At 43.2% G+C, this 20,628-nt stretch overlaps 1 protein-coding gene across 3 annotated transcripts in view; it reads right to left on the reverse strand.

The window, feature by feature from the left end:
- The window catches only part of CTNNA2 (catenin alpha 2), a 511,524-nt gene extending 505,348 nt beyond the window's left edge, over positions 1-6,176 (reverse strand). The window contains exons 1-2 of one of the 3 annotated variants that reach the window (XM_071557037.1): positions 6,021-6,175; positions 3,027-3,097 (exon numbers count right to left, since the gene is read on the reverse strand). The gene's annotated coding sequence lies outside the window, so the exon portion shown is untranslated. Of the gene's footprint in view, positions 1-3,026; positions 3,098-6,020 lie in introns of all 3 variants that reach the window. The other 2 variants (XM_071557036.1, XM_071557038.1) reach the window with 2 other exon arrangements.
- Positions 6,177-20,628: the final 14,452 nt, after the last annotated feature.

Genomic DNA, 20,628 nt, shown 5'->3' on the forward strand with positions numbered 1-20,628 from the left:
CAGCTAGACACAAAATATTCCAAAGGGGAAAAAAAATCCTTGCTACCAAAAAATGCTGATTCAGCAGAGTTAAAGTACTTCAAGGCAAGGTGTGTTTTCTCAACACAACCAGGGGAAAACTATGGAAAAGCTTCCCTCCTGCTCCCTACAAAGTCAAAATGCTTTGTCTGCTGACAGCACATGACATTCAAAACAAAAGATGTATATGGGGAGGGGGAAGTAGGGATAGTTCTCCCAGCAGAGGGAATTTTCATTGTGCTGGAAATTTTAGAGTCACCCGCTTGTTCCGTGCCAAAATAAAAAATTATTCCAAACACCAGCAACATGAAAATCCTGCCTTTCAACCAACTGTACTGGTAAGTGATGGTAAGAATAATTTCATTTCCTAGAGCAGCCAATCTTTTGTTACATAAATACAACTTCACCATGTCCCACTGTTTATAAACTTTCAGGAATGCTTTTTTGCACACAACCACAGGTTGGAAACAGGTATCACTGCTCTCTCAATGGCTCGTGGACAATGCTGAGGAAACACTGAGAGAACTGAGATGTAGAGCTTTTATCCAGGAATCTGACACTAAATTCATTTACATCTGTGGAGTGCTGAGCCTCCTCATGCAAAGACTCAGTGCATTAGTCTTATCCCTCTGAGATATATTTAGATGCATTATGAGTTCCTATAAGATAATAAGAGGATGGAATACAAGGATAAGGTAGAATCATAGAAGAAAATAATGGAATGGTTTGGGTTGGAAGGGACCTTAATACCACCCCATTCCAATACCTGCCATGGGCAGGGACACCTTTCACCAGTCCACATTGCTCCAAGCCCCATCCAATCTGGCCTTGGACACTTCCAGAGATGAGGCAGCCACAGCTTCTCTGGGAACCTGTGCCAGGGCCTCATGACCCTCCTAGGGAAGAATTTTATATACATATTTGATCTAAATTGCCCCTCCTTCGATTTGATCCCATTACTCCTTGCCCTATCATTACAGCTCCTGATGAAGAGTCCCTCCTTGGCTTCCCTGTTGGCCCCTTGGATACTGAAAAGTGCTGCGAGTCTCCAAACTTCTCTCCAGGCTGAGCACCTTCAGCTTTCTCAGCCTGTCTCCATGGGGAAGATGCTTCAGTCCCCTTATCAACTTCTTGGCCTTCCTGTGTACTCTCTCCAACAGTTCCATGTAATTGATACGTTGGGAGCACCAGAACTGTACACTGTTGTTATCTTACTTATCAATAGGCCAAAACCTGGCTTCTGTTCTTTGTTGTCACTTTTCAACTACTTTGTTGCAGCAGTCTTAAATATGTCACCTTTTCAGTTCCCACCACTGCTCAGGACATGCCACGCTCAGAGCCAGTTTGGACCCAGTCAGGGTCAGGTGCTGTTGATCCAGATGGGAGGATCCCACCCTTCAGTACTGGAGCTCCACAAGGAACAAGTCTCAGCTGATCCTGCTTCCTGCAGCAGCCTGCTGGCTTGCAAGCTGTGCTTTGGGAAAGTTCTCCCTGGTCAATTGGTTCCCTTTATGCTAAGAAATGTAACAAAAGTGGTGTTTACATGAAATCCACAAGTTTATCTTAGTCAGGAAGCAGCTTTCAGGTGGCCTCGGAAACACAACTTTCTTTTCGTCAATTTCATCCTCCCTTCAAATTCGGGCCTTTTTGTATCTTCTCCTTCCATCTCACCTCAAATCAGCTTTAAGGGAACAATTCCTAGAAACCAAAGCCACAGAAACTGCCATCAAGTTATGCCCTAAGCATGCCACTGTAGTTACTATCAGGTTAGTGCTGTTACTCTTTATTTCTGTTTGCTGCCCTTCTTATTCCCAACTGCATATTTATTTACTATTTCCAGCTGTATTATTTATTTACTTATCTTTTATTGTGAGGCCCTGGCACAGGTTGGGCAGAGAAGCTGTGGCTGCCCCATCCCTGGGAGTGTCCAAGACTAGGTTGGATGGGGCTTGGGGCACCCTGGGTTGGTGGAAGGTGTCCCTGTCCATAGCAGGGGGTGGGACTGGATGGTCTTTAAGGTCCCTTCCAACACTTTAAAGAGTCTGTAATTCTATTATTATTTCTCTATAGTTGTCCTTCATCTTTCCATGACCATTTGATATTATATCTAAACTCAAAGTATTCACGTTTAAACTTTCTTCAGCCAAGCCTCAAAATGTACTATAATAAAAGCAAAGCCTACTCATCTGAAATGCAATAAACTGTCATTCTGTCATTGTACACAAGAAAAAAAAATAATCTTATACTCATGGGTGTGTTCAGACAGCATGGAATACCTGGAAGGCATTGTCATAACTGCTACAGTTTGGCCACAAAACTGATTTCCATAAATATTGCAATTACAAGAATTCATATGTAACGAGAAGAAAAGTATTAAAGGATAACTAATTCCATACTTTTTTGAAATAGTGGGTGTAAAAATCTGACAGGTGAGGATGAAGACATTTCTTGGCAACAAGAAAAACATGAGGGGGAATTGTAGGAACAAAGGAAAGTGCTGCTAAACAGGGACACTGAGCTACACTAACACTGCACAAGGGCAAATACATTAAAAAAGTAATTCTGCATTTGTGAAGAAAAGGGAGGATTTGCTTGTACATAGGAAGAATATTCATTATTTCTTCATCCCATTACAAGTCCAACATTACTTTGCAATAAACATTTTTGATCAGCAGGACCAAATATCACCATAGAAAAGCGCTCCCACAAGTGTCCAAGGAAATGTCTGTCCTACTGACAGGAACTTTAAGGAATTCTGGAAATTCCAGGGCAATTCCAGAAGCCTGAATGAACAGTTATGTTACAGCCACGCTCCAAAAGACTCAGTGAGACAGTGGTTGTTGCTACAGGAAAGTGAGAGTCATGGCAGTCCCAAACAAAACAATCATTTAAGAAAAATTATATGGGACACTAACACATCAGAGTTCTGTAACAAACAATAGGAAGTAAAATAATGAAAACTGATTTTCTAAAATTAATGTGGTTTTATTCTTTGATACAACTCATACCTCCAGTTGGCAAAAATATCTGTCTGCAGGTACAAATTTCTCTGGCACTTGGTGCAGTATTCCATGAGAACCTGACAGCAAAATAGCACCAATTAAAATGGTGAAGAACTAGTTAAGTGACATTTCAAAACCAAAAAAACCCCAGCTTTTGTGAAGAACTCATCACAACATAACTCGGAGCCACGTGGAGTTCCCCAAAGACAGAGCTACAACCACAAAACACCTTCTTAATTTTTGTAAGTCTACACACCCAATCGTGACATAATTTGCACAAGTATAAATCAGTTTCAAAAAGCCATCTGGAGTGCTGGGCATATTCAATCAGCTCTAGAAACAACAAAAAAAACATTTAAAAAAGCCATGTACAAAGTTGTTAAGAAACACACACCAGTCTATGGAATGATGAACTCTTGTGGAAAGAAACAGTCCTGCAAAGGGTTTGCCACAGTGAGAGTACCCAGAGAACGGAAGATCAAAACGCAGGGCTGCATATGGAGATTGAATATGTAAATGTGATGTGGAAACAGGAAAGTAACACCAGAGAGGTAATATTTAAACTCACAAAACACTCCTGAGACAAGGCGTTGGCTTCCCTTTTCACAAAAATGCCGAAAGAGTGGCTTTGGGGGGAAAAAAAACCAGAAACTGAGTTGTGAGGAAAATGCATACAGTGACAAATTTAAAGAATTTTAGTTCACTTGCTTTCTCAAGTAGAGAAGAGAGGGAATACTGGGTTACAGCACATAAATACTTCCATGGTATGAAAATACTTGGAGTTCTTTAGCATAGTGGAGAAAAGCACATCAGTAACCAGGGACTGGAAGCTGAAGCCAAGTAACTTAATAAACAGCAGATTCTCCACCTCTTACTGTCTTCCGATCAAAATTCCAATTTTTCGGGAAAACACATTTCAGCCAAATGCAAGTTATTGCATTTAAAAGCAACTGGATAAAATCCAACTGACTACAACAGGCAAGGGGTCAGAGCAGAAGATCTAATTGCTTCCTCTGGCTTTAAAGACTCAGCCTACACATACTCTTGGTTTTCAGGGCTTCAAAGGCATTTCAGTAGTACCATGCATGCTCAACATTAATATTAAAAGAGCTTTCAGAAAATCTGCATGAATTATGGTTGTATTTCCATGTGAGGGCTCAAGTGACACTGGAGCTTTCCTGTTGAGGCTTCTGTCATCAGCAGAGCCCATTAATGGAATTACAGCTATCTGGTACCCAGCTGAGGTGGTATTTTTGTAAACAAGCATATACACAATTGAGTGCAGAGCTTCACCCTTCGGGTCAGTACTTTTTCTCTTCTAGAAAGAATTCTGTTTGACCTGGAGTATAAAAAGCCTGATACAATGCATTATATCAATCATAGACACTACAGGTGAAAAGGAAAAGCAGCAGCATCGTAACGGCCACAAAGCCAGGAAAATCTGGTGTTCACATCAGCAGCATCCTCTGAGCCTGCCCCTATTTATGCTCCTTACCTACCTCGTACTCCAAAACACACACAGCATTCACTGCAATCTGGACAAGTGCACAGAATTCACACTTTTGGGGAATACATGCCAAGATAATCTCTAACACACATGTTAAATTGCAAGGCTGATAGTTTTGCTGTAGCATTGGCTGCTGTGGTATCCACAGATCTCTAAAACAACAGTGGAGTTGAAACGTATCTATCCCAATGAAGCACGAACTAACTCCAAATTCAACAAACAGAAGCTCAAAAAGGCTGAAATTGTCGGAAACACGCTCATTATGAAACAAATGCTCTGCCACTGCACAGGAGAGGAACACAAGCACCGACTGACAGAGCATCACCTTAAGAAGCAGCCAAGCATCACACACAGCCGGCGAGACACGAGGGAGTGCGCCCACCCCCCGATGTGCAGAGAAGCAAGTGCCAGCTGCCAGCTCCTCACGCTGCACCCCACCAGGAAATGGAAAAGTTTCTCTCCAGAACCCCCCGCTTGTGGACGCTCCCCTGAGCACACCCATCGAACAACGCCAACTCCCAGGTGGGCACGGCAGCCAGGGAAGCCTCAAATCCCCACCACCACCACGCCTGAGCAAAACTTCTTTGACTCCAAAAGCCACGCCAAGATACGCTTTGGCCACCGCCAACATCCACGCAGCTCCTCCTCGCCATCCACGGCGAGACAAAGCCACGCTTGAAACTTTCACTCCTTGCCAGCGGGGAGCATCCTTTGGGTGGGAGCTGGCACCTTTCGGGATGGGCTCTGGGTGGGATACGGAGCGGGTGGCCGGGGATGTCTCAGCCCCGGGAAGGGATGGAGAAGGGATGGAGGAGCGCCTGCAGCCCCTTCCCCGCCCGCTCCGGTCACACACCCCGAGCAGTAGCGACTGTACATCCCAGGGGAGGGATGAGAGCGAGGGAGAAACCTCTGACGCCTGAAGAAAGGACAATAATTTTAAACAATACCAAAACCAAAAAGGACTTAATACGGAGCCAGGTTTCACCTCGAAGTGATGGTGGGTAAATTGATGAGTAAGTGAAACAACACACCTTTGACCCTCTCTTTTCTTCCCTAAATATAATCCCCTTCTTCCCATAATACAGACAGCACAAAATGACCATTGATTCAAACCCATTCTTTACAGGAGCGGGATTATCTGTGTGACCGACTCTGTATCTTTCCCTCTCTTCCAATGAGCGAAAATTAAAATTGCGTCCAAAAAAAGGAAAAGGGGGGGTGGGGTGGGGGGAAAGGCAGGATTATTATATCTGGAGGGTGCGAAATGTGGGCACGGGGAGAGGGAGCCTGGGGGATGGGGAGGAGTGGAGAAAGGTGGCTAAGGAGAGAAGAAAGGAAAGGAGGACCAGGAAGCGCAAGGAAGGATGAGGGGAAGGCGAGATAAGGGGGAAGGAGGATAAGGAAAGGAGGATGAAAGGAAGGAGGTCGGGAGGAAGGATGAAAGGGAGGAAGGGATGAGGGGAAGAAAGGAGGATGCTCTGCCCTGGCCTCACCTCAGCTCGGTGGGTGGGGATGGGAGAATCTCTCGCCGCCGCCGCCGCCTCCTCCTCTACCTCCTCCTCCTCCTCCTCCTCCTGCCCAGCAACGCCGGTCAGTGCCGGGCCGGGTGTGCGGCGGGGCTGCCGAGCGCGGAGCCGCCTCCCTCGTCCCGCCCCGGCCCGACCGCGCTCCCGGCTCTGAGCGGAGCCGCGGCCGCGCCGCCAGCGCCGGGGGGGGGAGGCGGCAGCGCGCCTGCGCCGGCGGGAGGAAGGGAGGGAGGGAGCGGGGCAGCCGAGACCGATCCGCGATCGCGATCCCGGTCCCCCGATCGCGATCCCGGTCGCGATCCCGATCCCGGCTCTGGGCGGTGAGTATGGCAGCGGGGACGGCTGCGGGGCTGCGGAGCCGAGGGAAGCGGCCCCGGCGAGGGGCGATGTGCGGGGCCCGTGTCAGTGAGGAGGGAGAGCGAGGGGCGGCAATGGAAGAGCATCTGCAACAGCGAGTAGCGACGGGAGCACCGGGAATGGCGTCACATTGCAAGAGATGCGGTTAGATCGGGTATTTGGATGAAATTCTTCCCTGTGAGGGTTGGGCAGGCCCTGGCACAGGCTGGGCAGAGAAGCTATGGCTGCCCCTTCCCTGGCAGTGACCAAGGCCGGGTTGGATGGGGCTTGGAGAAACCTGGGATAGTGGAAGGTGTTCCTACCCATGGCGGGGGGTCGGAACGAGGTGATCTGGAGTTGCCCTTCCAGCCCAAACCATGCCCCGTGGTGCTGTGCCAGTCCCACAGGCGCTCCCAGTGGCCGAGGCAGCCGGGGCCGGAACAGGGACCTCCCAGGGGTCCAGTGGGATCGTCCCTGCCATGGGCTCTTGTCAGTGCTTTATGGGGGTACTCTCGGGGCTGATGGCAAAAGCTCCAGGTCTCATGTTCTCTGAAACGGCGGAAACTTTGCTTAGGGGTCCCTTAGGTGGGTGTTGGGTCACAGGTTGGACTTGCTGATCTCAGAGGTCATTCCCAACCTTTTGATTCCTACCTGAAAGCCAGGTGAGGGTCAGCCTCTTCTCGCAGCAACCAGCGACAGGACAAGAGGGCATTGCCCCAAGCTGCACCAGGCGAGGTTCAGGTGGAGCATTAGGAGGAATATCTTCACAAGAAAAGGGTGATTAGACCTTGGAATGGTCTGCCCAGGGAGGTGGTGGAGTCACCATCCCTGGAGGTGCTTAAGGAAAGACTGGACATGACACTCAGTGCCAGGATCTGGTTGACAAGGTAGTGTTGTGTCTGGATATATCTCATCGGTCTTTTCCAACTAATTGATTCATGATTCTTTGCACCAAATGTCCGAGGTTGGCCCCCTCTGCACTTTATATCTCCTCTTGTTTCTCTTTATTACTCATCTTACCAACATCAAGTTGTTCGCTATGCTGGTAGCACCTTCTTCAGCTGTTTCCCTTGGATGGAACAAGCTGCCACCATCCTGCTCCAGAATCGCTGAGCCCCGTAAATCCCGGTGGTGGAGGATCCCTGTGGAGTGGGTGTTTGCGAAGGATTTTGCCGTTTTGAGACTGTGCGAATCCCACTGACGTGCTGTTGTTCCAGGCATCCTTTACACTTCTTGTGGCATCCATCTGCTTCCCCAGCTTCTGCATAAACTCACAGGCAACAAGGAGGGGAGAGGGATGAGTCCTCCCTTGCTTTTACCTCTTCTTGATGGTTTTGGGCTTGGAGGGAAAGTGCCAAAACAATTTCTCCACCTCAGCCCGTGTGGAATGATGTCAGTAGTGCAGGTATCTATTAGGCCTAAAGCAGAGGCAGGAGTTTCCAGTCTTTTTCTTCTCTCTTCCTGTCTAAAAATATAGTCAGGATCTATATTTATGTTTACAGTGAATAAGGGAGGAAGGGCACACTAACAGAGTCCAGGGGGGTGATTGAAGCACGGAAAAAATGTCTTAGGCAAGAACGCATTTAAATACGAATTTAAATGTGACCAGATGCATCATGGCACATGCTTGGTACACCCATATAGCTGTAAGAAGTCATAGTCAGTAGAAGACAGAAATACTTTGAATTATTTTAACCTCACAGTATTGTGTAAACAGACCCCGTGTTAGGCTGAGCTCCCCTTTGTGGTGAGATGTAAATTACTGGCACAAGGCAAGCTGGGCATTTAATTTGTGTCTTTAATAGGCTTCCAGGTTGCATCAAATTCCATATCTAGGTACTGTTACTGTCTTTTCCACCCTGTTAAATGGAGCCATGTGATGTTAGGAATCTGTTATCTACAGACCTTCTGTTTCTTGCCTACATTTCTGTACTCCAGATATTTTGGATTGCTGGTTCTTTAGGTAGGGGCAGTGCCTTCCTTTGTTGCAACTGGCTAGTCTGTTGTGAATATTAATGAAAACAAGGAAGAACACGGTAAATTACCTGCTGCTTTATCATAGAGCATTATATTGCTAATTGAATGTCAGCTAAATGTTTCTCCAGGCATTTAACTGAAATGAGCATGAGCTACAGTGTATGTGTAAGACCACAAATAGTGAATAGAAATGATCATGAAAAATGTTCCTCCTCTTCACCAGTAGCAAAGCTGCAAATATATCTCTTGTAAATTTGAACCTAAGGGCTTATTCAGCTGTCTTTGTATGACTCTGTTTAAACTGTGTCCATTTAAGAAACAAAAGAGATTACTTATCTAGTCCAGATTACTTTTATTTAAGAGAGGAGGCAAGGATTGCTGGACTGTTGCTAAGAGATCTGCCAGAATGCCATAAAGTAATCAAAAAATCTGGAGGAGTTGTATGAACTTCCTTTCTCATGGTCTTGAAGGAGGCTCTGCCCACTGTTTAGACATTTCTTTCTTACCTTTAGATTATAACCAATTTTTGAAACTATTCTTATTTTTTATCACTGTCTCAAATAAAATGAAAAAACTGAATTCGTTACCACTGCTTGCTAAAAACTGAGATAATGTAAATGAATGTGGCTCAGACCAGCCAAGGGAGGCCAAGTGACAGCTCCCAACAAATGCTTTCAGTTGCCAGGAGATCTCCCGCTGCCAACACCCAACTACGTAGAGAGAAGAGACATCACCAAAGCATCAGACATGTGGGGCACTTGGATTAGCAGGTCAGACAAAAAGACTATTCTGCTTAAGGGAAACATGCTTTTTGTGTTGTTTTTTTTTTTAGTTCTGTGTCAACTGCAAAACTGTCCCAATATAAAACCCAATTGTTGAGCAGGTAACATGGAAAACAGGAATGATTAGAATAAGACCTTCAGAAAAATACAAGGAGTATTAATCACAAAATCATAGAATGGATTGGGTTGGGAAAGACCTGGAGATCATCAGGTCCAACCCTTGGTCCAACTCCAGTCCCTTTACCAGATCATGGCACTCAGTGCCACGGCCAAGCTCTGGTTAAAAACCTCCAGGGATGGGGAATCCACCCCCTCTCTGGGCAGCTCATTCCAATGCCTGATTACTCTCTCTGGAAACAGTTTTTTTCTGCTCTCCAACTTCAATTTCCCCTGGCAGAGCTTGGGCCTGTGCCCCCTTGTCCTATTGCTGTCCTGGGAGAAGAGACCAACCCCCACCTGGCTAGAACTTCCCTTCAGGTGAACCTGGTCCCTGTTGGCCATTTAATTTTTACCTTTCCTTCAGGTTTCCATATTGAATTCTGCAATTCATAGTTACTCAAAGGAGTAGCTAATCAGATAAAAATTGCATTCACTGTAGCTGCTACTAAGAGCTTCTGATTTAAGTAGAAGGGTGATGTGCAGAATTCTGGGGAGAACACACTCAGAGACATGTAAAAATGCATGGACAAAGTTTCCTGGAAGAGTTGGGGTTCTTGAAGCAACATCCCACATCCTCAGCCCACCGTGTGCCAGGTGGACCCTCTGGATGTGCCCAGTCACCTCCCATAGGTATAGAGGTCCTGAGCTGTGTAAGAGGCCACCAGGGAATGAGTGGGATCATTGTTGAAAGACATTCCTGCAGGAGCTGGGTCTGTGGTGCCAACGTGGTCACCCAGAAGGTGGATGCACAGGATAATCCATGGGAGTGTGAACCCTGGAGACAGTGCAGGACGTGGGTGGCAGAGTGAGCATTTGGGTTCTCTTGAGTGCTCTTTGCTGCCTTTGAAGAACTCAGAGCTATGTGGTCCCTGGGATATCAAGGGAAGGAAACCAAGGAAGGGTTGAGTTTCTGTGCTTAAGGAACTCTACTCTGGGAGCTGTGGTTGTATGGACAGAGTTCGGGGTCCAGGGACATCACACAGCAAGTTTCAGCACAGCAGCCCTGCTTTGCAAATATTAACCTGTAGTTTACTGAGTCCCAGACACAGCTGAACTCCACTTTCTAAATCATCTCTTGAATATTTTTTGGGGTTTTTTATTTTTAATAACAACTTAGGTAGCAGATACCTTGGCATAATGTACTGTACTGAAAATGATTTTCTTCTGCATACTATTTAAATCTGCAGCAATGAAGCCACAGCCTGTTATCTGTTGTTGCAATAAATGCATGTGATATCCATCCAGTAAAGGTTTCCTCCATAGAGTTTCCAAAGGTTTCCTCCACATGTGTTCTCTGACAAAGTTAGTTTTGGATAGTGGGATAACAATTTAGAACTTTTATCTTTCCCAGCATAGCAAAAGAATTTACATTCAGGATAGATCTAAAAGTTATCAGAGCATGTCAATAAATATAATCACAGTATTATATCTTAGTGCTAATTCCAGCTTTTTCTCTTTTATTTTCTTTTTAATGTAACAATCAATTTGTCTCCTTTTTTACCCACTCTTAACTATGGAAAGTTTCCTGTATGATTTGTCATGTCACATCATTTATCTCTTTTTCTCCATTTTCTTCTATTTTCCAGCATCAAAATATTGTACAATACCAATTTCTTCAGTAAGACTTAATATTTAATACATTTTCTGTCTTACAATAGGTTAGTCTGCTTCTTGAAGTGTTCCAAACTGTGGTTTTATCTTAACATCTTGTGAAAATACCACAGCAGGAATTATCTCCCTTACCCCAGTAGAAAGGCTCAGCATTGTGTCTGTGTACACACCAAAAACCCTCCACACCTTTTACTCATCTTTTCCCTTGTAAAACTGTCTTCTACATGAAGAGAGATTATTGTTAAAAGCATCTTGATTGTTTGCTTCAAGAACGTGAACTTTTCTGAGTTCTTATTCCCTCTGTTATTATCTCAATCCTCTTTGTGTCGAGATGGACTTCGTGTCTTCACCACCTAATCCTGAACGCCTGTTCCTGTTTGTACAATTTGTGCTTTATTGAAAAAGAGAAATTTGGAGACCAGGGAAGCTCAGACTAGTGGGGGTTTTAATGAAAAGAATCAGTTAACTAATATCTAAGTGAGACAAATTGAGGTGGATCTATCTCTTAGGCAGTCCAAACAGACTATGAAAGCTGCAGGTGGAAGTTAAAATGCTTTAAGCTTCTTTAGGCTCAGTGATCTTTAAAGACAAACCAACTAATAGATTGTTTCTCTAACACAGATAGTTGCCTGCCTGTGCTGAAGGGGCATTATCAGCAGCTCTCTTGTATTAATTAATAAGGCATTACCTTTTGGACTCAACTGAATGCACATAAATATACTGGGATTGACCAAAATCTTCTCCCATCCCTGAGCACATTTGAGTGTCTGTATTTTGGTTTAGGGGTGTCATTTTGGGCACATTCACTTGAGCACTGGCTTGCAAATATTTTCTGCTTCTCCTCTGCAGTGAGAGACACTTCTGTGCTGGATATTGGCACGAGCAGCACAGTGAAGCCTTCACAGCCTTCAGGGCATTTAAATTGGATATTGTGTAAGGAGTCACGTGCCAGGTGGGTTCTGACACACAGTCCCCTGCCTGCCATGCCCTCTGCCACCCCTTTGCACTGTTTTATGTGGCTTAAAAGAGTCTGCCAGGCAGAGCATCCAGGGGCTTGCTCTGACTCATACCAGGCAAGTAGCAGATGCAGTTTGGTCTGTCTGTCCATCTTTTTATGCTGGAGAGGATGAGGCAGCTCCTTCACTGCTTTCAGAAAGCTGACTTTAAAATTTCAAAAGAAACTCAAAAAGGACTTGCTCTTTGCTGGTGTTGAACTAGATCAATGCTCACCATAGCAGGGTTTTTCTTTAAGTGGTTTCTTCTCAAAACCACAGGAACAGGTTTTAATTTTGTTAAAACTTTAGTTTGAGCTCCAGCTGAGGCTGCTATTTGCAGAGCAGGGGGGTTTGTGGAGGTCATCTCTCAGCATTTAATTGCAAGAAGGTCACTGTGCAGTAGATTCATTGGGTCTCCATGTTTTGAAGGAGGGATGGAGAAAGAAGGGTTTAGAACTTTTGTATATATTGAGAGAATGTGCTGTAAACTTTGGAATACTCAATTCAAATGTCATAGAATCTCACACACACATTCATAAAACAATTATGTTTTACCTCAAAGATTGAGACTCAGTAAAAGCTCTTCCTCAAGCTTCCTTGAATGAATGACTTCTTTAAAGCTGCCTCAGTTTCTCTACTCTAAGCTTTCTTAGTTGTACATATAGCAGAAAAAAAAATCTATTTATATCTCTCCTTAAAGCTCTTCTCTCCTTCAAACCCCTTGTTCAGATAAGCAGCTCTTAAGCAGGGAGTGCTGCTTTCCATGTTGACCGCCACCTTCGAGCTGTTTCCCATCTGTTGTTTGTAAACACTTCATGTCTTGTGCTGCTGATGTTGTTAGTTCCTTGGAAAACAACCTCTATTTTCTTATGTTTGCACACTGCATCAAAACAACAGGAAATCTGTCCATGTCTGGGAAACCCACGCAATGCCAGGGTAGATTTTTCTTGCTGGGGATCTCAATTACAGAAACTTATGAGAAGTGAAGAACGATGTTGGAAATAGTAAAAGAACATAGTTCAGATGTACACAGAATAAATGCTCAAGGAGTGTGGTCCATGGAGAACAAGACAAGGAGGAGAGTGCTGGGCTGTGTGAGAGAAGGGACAGGAGGTGGTAGAGGAACAAGCCAGAAGGTGCACAGACTCAGAACTGCAAGATATATTTTTGGCTCATGCCTTTGCAGAACCAGTTAAAGTTGTCTTCAGGAACGTAGCTGTCCCTAAAATCCCTTTCTGTTCCTAGCCAAAGAAAAACTGAGGGAGAGGGATTAATATCCAGATCTTAATAACTCTCACAGAGTGCGATTGACTCTTCAGAATGGTCAGGCTGAGGAAGAGAAGGGTTTTCCCTGCTGCCATGGCTCCACATCCAGTTCATTAGGTATTCTGCTCTTGAGGAAAGCAGCCGATGGATTTGCTTCCCTTCAGGGAAATTGCTGCCCTCCAACCTCCCGCTTTTCCATTATTAAATCCTGTCGTGCTTTCTATACATGTGAGGAAGGATGGAAAGCTGTGCAGTGCTTGCTCATCCATGTGAAAATTGCTGGATTCCTCCCCTGAATCATAGTACTTCTCTGCAATGTCATTTTTGGGCTAAATTCTGATCCTTTCTCAGGCCTTATTGCAGAAACCCCTGCTGCCTTTATGAAACTTCTTGTAGACAAAACATGACAGGGAATATTTATATCTGGTACACATATTGCATCTTGGTAGCCTAGAGGTAACGAGCTGTACAACAAGAAACTGGTTTTCACAAACTTGTTTTTGTCAACTTTTCTTGGTGTTTATAATGTCTGCTTTGCACTAGGTTTGATTCTCTGTGCTTGATTAAGGGTTAAAGCAAATGGTTGTGATGTATTATTTGCTAAACATCTTTTAATGAGAAGAAATACAATTAAGTGTGTTTTCTGTCCTGTAGCATAAAGCAGTGGTGAGACAGAATCAAGCTTTGAGTTACTCACAATGTTTATGGGGATTTTTTTCCCATGTTTTAAAGGGTGTAAAATTCCTAATTCTTTTTTTTTTCTATTGACAGAAGCCCAGGATGATGCATCTTTCCATTAACATCTTTAAAAATGCACAAAAGACTTTAAACTAAAACATGGCCTGAAGAAAATAAACAAAGTTGTTACTAGTCTACATCACAAATAAAAAGACGAAGGATGATTCTGGTCTTTTTCTTCAGGCCTTGATGAGTCATGAAAATGATAGAAAGCTGATTTTCCTAAAGGAACACCATCTGTAAGTAAAAAAGAATAGAAGAATCAAGAACAGACATCTGATGAGAAGACTTACTATTGGTGGTGACCAGTGTGTTGTAAGCTGAAATTTTCTTGCATCTTAATGTACCTTTTGACCTAATTTACAGAGCTTTTCTTGTTAATTCACTTTTCCAGAAAGGTCAAACCTTTTTTTCTGCTAAAGTTCACTTCACGTACTTCAACTAAGAAGTCTTTTATCATCTACACGACAATACAGCAACATAAAATTCAGGGGTTTTTTATTCAGAACAAATTAATAAATCATGAGCAATAAGCCTGGAGTATTTCACACCTTTTTGCCCTGTTCTCTTTGTAAGTTAAAGTAAAGAATCCCTTTTTGTGTTTGTCTCTTTGTCCTGACTGGTGTGAATAATCACAGGGTTATGCAGGCAGACAGTTACCCAAAACCACATCTTAAATGGGGATGACACTGCAGGAATACTTACATTTACATTTTCAAATCATGCTTCATATTTGAAAGACAGTTGAATGAACTATTCCTGGAAAAAAAAGAAAGCAAGCAGAAAATGCTTTTACATTAAATTAATGAACCTGGTCAGAAACAAAATGAATCCATTTCTGTGAAAACAATATTTTTCCTTTTGGAAAAAAAATATAGTTTTTTTTTTCAATGCCCTAATTTTCATTACTTGCCAAAGTCAAGGTGAAGACTAATTTCAAATACTCTGACTCACATCTGCATAACCATAAACCCCTGAGGATGTAGTTTTAGTCTTATAAATGAGTAATTTCATTAGATACCATATTGTTAGTTTAATTGTCTTTGTTTACTGCTTTGTATAACAAGTGACTGAAAAATAAAAGACATTTACATTGGTTAAACCTTTCCTATTGTTTCTGAAGTCAATAGGTAGGAGCCATTGCCAAAAAATGTACCAGTCCTGGGTTTTGTTTCAGTAACAGAGTGCTAAGTGAAATCCAAGGGGATTCAGGGAATTGCATCTAGTCCTTTCTAAATAAGAACCAGGTGAACTCTCCAAGGTAAAAGTGTAAAAATAGCACAGATTTATCATAGACTTCATTGCTGAAATCTCCCCTAAGGAACTCATTTTCCCAAATTGGTACTTGAGTCTTTGCCTTCACAGGTGCTGAAAGAACGAACGAGGTATTTTCAGGTTTGGGATATTCTGACATCAGAACCCAAGAACTGGAAGTTGGAGAAGGAGCTGCCAAAGATGGTGTTTACTTGTGTAAGGCAATAAAGTTGCTGAATTACAATTAAAGCAATTTCTTGAATTAAAATTCATATATATGCCTCCTTTAAATTAAGTCAGGTCTGTCTTATACACGAGTTAATCATAGGTTTAATCATAGATTATCAGTTGATTTTCTCTCCTTAGACTGGCTGGCATCTGTCATGGTTTATGCCATGGTCTCTCAAAATGTGATCCAAGAACCACAACATGGCACCAATATATGCTGGAATTCAGTCAAGGAATTAAAAATTATGTACTTAGTTTATTTCTGGTGATCTGAAGTTACTAAGAAAGAAGGCAAAGGGAATATCCCAGAGCAAAGAACACGATAACCAGAGAGCGTCCTGAAAAAAACAGCCAGAGACAGGCAGAGGGTGTAATATTCTGGAAATATTCTGGAAAAGAGCTGATTTAAGATCAATGAGATGAGGAACTGCAGGAGCCAGTGCTACCTGCATTTTTTCAGCACATGGTGAAAGGCTTTGTGCTCAAAGGGATAAACCACAGACTTTTAGTCTTTTCTCCCCCAAACCATGGAACTGTCACAGACATGTTGAGCAGCTGGGAATGGAAGAGAAAGATGGTCAGTATAACTGTCTATGGGATGTTAGAGAGTCCTATGAAAAGTCATTCTAATAATAGAATTTTAGAAAATCTCCTAGTTTGGGATTATTTTTTAATATTCTAGCTAACTTCACTCTTTCCTCCCACACACACGCTGACATTGGTATGACTTGCAGTTGACTTAAGGAGCAAGATACATTTATTTTATGATTTTATTTTAATGCTTCAATGTTTTTGTCCTGTTAGCAGGCTATAAATGCATATGGTTTGTGAGAGTTTGGAGTAATAGGGAGTAAAATGGAAAGTGCTCCTGGGAAATTGGTTATTTATATAAAGCTGATGAGAAAACAAGTGTTTTATCTGAGGGCTCTGACTCTCTTAAAGGATATTTGGCTCGAGGACAGAATACTTGGAGCACACAGGTGTGTCTTTTATTGCACTCCTTTGTGCTATGAACACAAAAACAATGTGTGTAAGATGCTTTTTCATTTTGTATCTTTGCTCTATGTGTCAGCAAGTATTAGGAGTACAGAAACTGATTCTAAGGACGTGTATATCCAATGATTTCTGCTATCTCTCAGAATAATCATGGAAAAAACATGTAAAACTGGGAGTGAGCAAGTAAAACACACCTTGTTTCAAGGCTCAACAGGTGTAAATTTATGGAGCAGTAAAAAGAACCTGAGTATTAAGAATATCTGTAATTGCTACACTAGATAGGAACATATTTGAGGGAGGACACAGAAATACACTCAAAAGCAAATGAAAAAAACAAAGATGTTCAAAATTATGTGGAAAGGTGGGCGAAAAAAAAAGTGTTGTCATTCAGCATCTCATTTTCTGAATGTCAATGGTCATTACAGGCCATCCCATGAAAGGTGCTCAAGCTGTGTGTTACTGATAATTTCTCAATTTACCTAACAGTAAAAAGCTGCCAGAGTAGTTCAAATCTGTGATTTATTTGATTCTGTAATTGCTTTAAATATTTTACTAAAGATTTAAGAAAAAGACATGCAAATAAGCAGATAAAATGAGCCATTATTTAAGTCAGTGTGGGTGTGATGCCTTAACCCATTTAGAATATTAAGTACACTGCCTTAAAGTATTGAATATATATTTTCATTACGTATTGAGTGGCCAAAAATATCTTAAAAGCCTTTTATAAGGTAGTGTGTAATAACATCCCCTTCCCAAAAGTGGGTCAGGGCTTACGCAGGCTGCGTTTACAACATGGGTCCTTCTTACAAAGGAAATCCCAAGTGTACAGAAGGAGCCAACACAGCAAAGGCTCCGAATCCTGTCCGTGGTGATGTCATTTCACTTTGTTTGGCTAAACCTGGAGCCATAGCCACAGGCTGTGGTCTGAGATATGCTAATGACAAAGTATCTTGAACTCTTTGTCTTCAGTGCTGCAAAAGTGCAAGGGTGACTACAATGATGATGATGATGATGATGATGATGATGTCTACTAGCTCATCCATCTACCTCCTGATGTAACACCCTCTTTCCCATTAAAAGAGCAATTGGAGCTTCTGATGCCAGAAGGGAGGCTCCAGGTTATTGCCCACAGCACAAGGTTGTGTAAGAAGAAAGGAGTAACGTGATCTCAATGGGATATAACAAAGCATCTAATGCTGATAGTGGTACAAAGGGAAGGAGTTGTTACAAGATCCTCTTCAGTTAAAACCTTGATTGTTGTATATTTTATAGTTGCAGGGAATTATAAAGTTGTAAATTACAAGATAATTCTATGAGTTATAGCTGCATAGACACTGGATATAGGTTGAAACTGTAAAAATAAGATATGGAGCAAGTAAGCTTTAATACTGCCCTACTGTGCATCTCACTCCTATCTCTCAGAATTTTTGTAATGTTATTTCCAAACACTAAGTTTCTGGAGTGTTTTCTTAGTAGGCAAATGTTTAGGTATTCCAAGACATTCCTATAGACTGAGGGCTTTTATTTTATAACAATCTTTTTTTTCTCTATGAGGTGTCAGTGGTTATCTCTTGAAAAATTGCCTAATCTCTTCTCTGTTTTATCTCCAGATTCCCTCTGAAAACTGTATCATTATAAATTATAATGAAACTCAAAAAGTGACCAGAATAGTAATTGAAAGAAGATTTGGCATCTTCAGAATGAGACTTAGATGGTTAGATAAATGTGGTGGAACAGAACTGAACTGCCCTTCATGTAAGTTGAGAGCAGTCCTGGTATATGTATGTTATGTAATGCAGCCATTAAACAGGGCTCATCTGTAAGGATGAAGAGGAAGCATTTTAATGAGTCGATCCTCATTGCTGAAGTAAATGTCCATAATGATATATAGGCTTGGAAAATTCTGTGTGCTTAAATGTGGAACTGCAGCACAGGAGAGGAGGTGCTGGCTCTGGCTCTTGCACAGACCTCCCTCATGCTGGCTCACATGTGCCTTCTGAGCCTTCTGTGGCTTTACATTTCATCCTAGACCCATTTTAGTTCCAGTAAAATGGGACTTAGAAATGCCATCTTTCAGTGCTAAAGGAAAAGAGAACTGCAGACCAGCAGACTACAGTCTCAGGCAACAAATGGTTTCCAAGTTCTTTCCTGCCAAACAGGAGCTCTGAGGACTGCTTGCCCTCACCTCCTGCAGTCTGCTCATGGAATAAAGGCTGTATCAAGTGCTAAAAATTAGGTTCCTCATTCCCACTGCTTCGGGTGGGAACCATAAATTGAAACCCCTCAGACTGACTGCCCTCCAGTGCAGCTCTTCCCAGGCTCTTCAATAGGAGGTTGGCTCAGCTCTGCCCCTTTACTGGGCTTACCAAGGAAAATGAGACCAATTGCTGCTTTTTGTCCTTACTGTCCTGTCCTGGGATGTGTCCATCAGCTCAGGTTCCTCAGGTGATCCAAAGCTATGTTTTTGATTTGAGTGTAGCCTCGAGCTGTGTGGTGGTGCACTGGGTGCCCACCAAAGCCACCCCATCACTTCCTAGGGGAGAGAAAATGTAAGGAAAAGCATGTGGGTCAAGATAAAGACAGGGAGAGATTACTCCCCAAGCAGTCCTCCATGAACTTCTCCAGCATGGGTCCTTCCCACCGGCTGCAGTTCTTCCCAAACTGCTCCAGTTTGGGTCCCCCTGGGGTCCCAAGTCCTGCCAGCAAATCTGCTCCAGCCTGAGCTCCTCTCTCCAGAGTCACAGCTCTTCCAGGACTCTGCTCCAGCACAGCTTCCCATGGGGTCACAGCCTCCTTTGGGCATCCCCTGCTCCAGTGTGGGGTTTTCAGGGGCTGCAGGTGGATCTCTGCTCCCTCCTGGATCTCCCTGGGCTGCAGGGGCACAGCTGCCTCCCCATGGGCTGACCCACAGGCTGCAGGGGAACCTCAGCTCTGGCACCTGGAGCAGCCCGTGCCCTCCTGCTGTGCCCTGGGGGCTGCAGGGCTGTTCCTCTCACACATTCTCGCTCTCATTCTGCCGCCCAGCAGTTTTTTCCACTTTCTTACACACATTACCAGCATCTCTGATGGGCTCAGCCTTGTCCAGGGGCAGGTCCATCCTGGAGCCAGCTGGAATTGGCTCCATGGACATGGAAAAACTTCCAGCAGCTTCTCACAAAACCCACTGGTGTGGCCTCCCTGCTACCAAAACCTTGCCATGCAAACCCAGTACAGGCTGCAAGTAGCCACTTGTGCAATCAAGAAGCTCCAGCTTTTGTGGGGAGGATGTGTGACTTACAGCTTCTTAAAAACCAAAATAGTTTGGGTATGGCAACATCCCTCTAGCAGGAACTGGGTCTTACAATCAAATAAATCCCTAAGGCAGTCAAATTCTTTGTCACCTCTTCTCCTGCCAGGTTCATAATGGTCTATAAGGTCAAACACTCTTTCCCAGGCAAAACCCTGTACTAGTGAGAGTTAGAGACATCATTTTCTGGCACCAGAAATTTAAATAGCAGGAAGAAAAAGCTTTCAGCCACAGACTTTTCTATACTTAAAAAAAATCAACTCCAAATTAAAGTATGAGAGACTAAAATAAGCAAGGTATTGCAGCTTTTCTGGAAAAGCTCATGTTAAAGGACTCGACTATTCAGTTATGCATAAAATACAGTAAGCTCCTCCATGAATAGTATTAAAAGACATGTCTTTCTGTGGGTTTCTGTCCTATATTTTCTATGAATTCTCAAAATCTTAAAGAATCCCCAGCTTTTACTGTGGCCAGGTTTTTTACCCTCTTGCTGCGAGAAATGGCACATGCTGCATAAAGCTTTGCCTATGCCAATTGTCCTGCCAGTACACATATGGTGTCAGACCAGCTGGCTCTTGGCAACAGGGGAGGGGAATGTCATGTCCCTTTTCTCAGGACAGCACAAAATTATCTCTCTGTAAACAGCACAGGAGAACTACATTGACTCAGTTTTGCTTAGAGAATTCACAGTAGAGTAGCAAGTTAACAACAATAAGAGGGTCAGTGCAATGTGCTTTCTTTCTTTAGAAAGAAGAAAGCACATTGCACTTAATTTCTGATGAGAAATTTCAATTAGGTGTTTTTAATTAAGTGTTCCCAGCTTAGTCCAAGTGGTACTACACAACTGATGAACTGTCTTCAGAGCTAAAGTGTTTTTTTCTTTTTTTCTTCTGTCTATTAAAATGTATTTATTACCAATAAGAAATGAAGGACCCAGTCATCAGATG

This window comes from Pithys albifrons, chromosome 5 (genome assembly GCF_047495875.1).
Source record: "Pithys albifrons albifrons isolate INPA30051 chromosome 5, PitAlb_v1, whole genome shotgun sequence".
In the NCBI taxonomy this organism is placed as follows: Eukaryota; Metazoa; Chordata; class Aves; order Passeriformes; family Thamnophilidae; genus Pithys; species Pithys albifrons.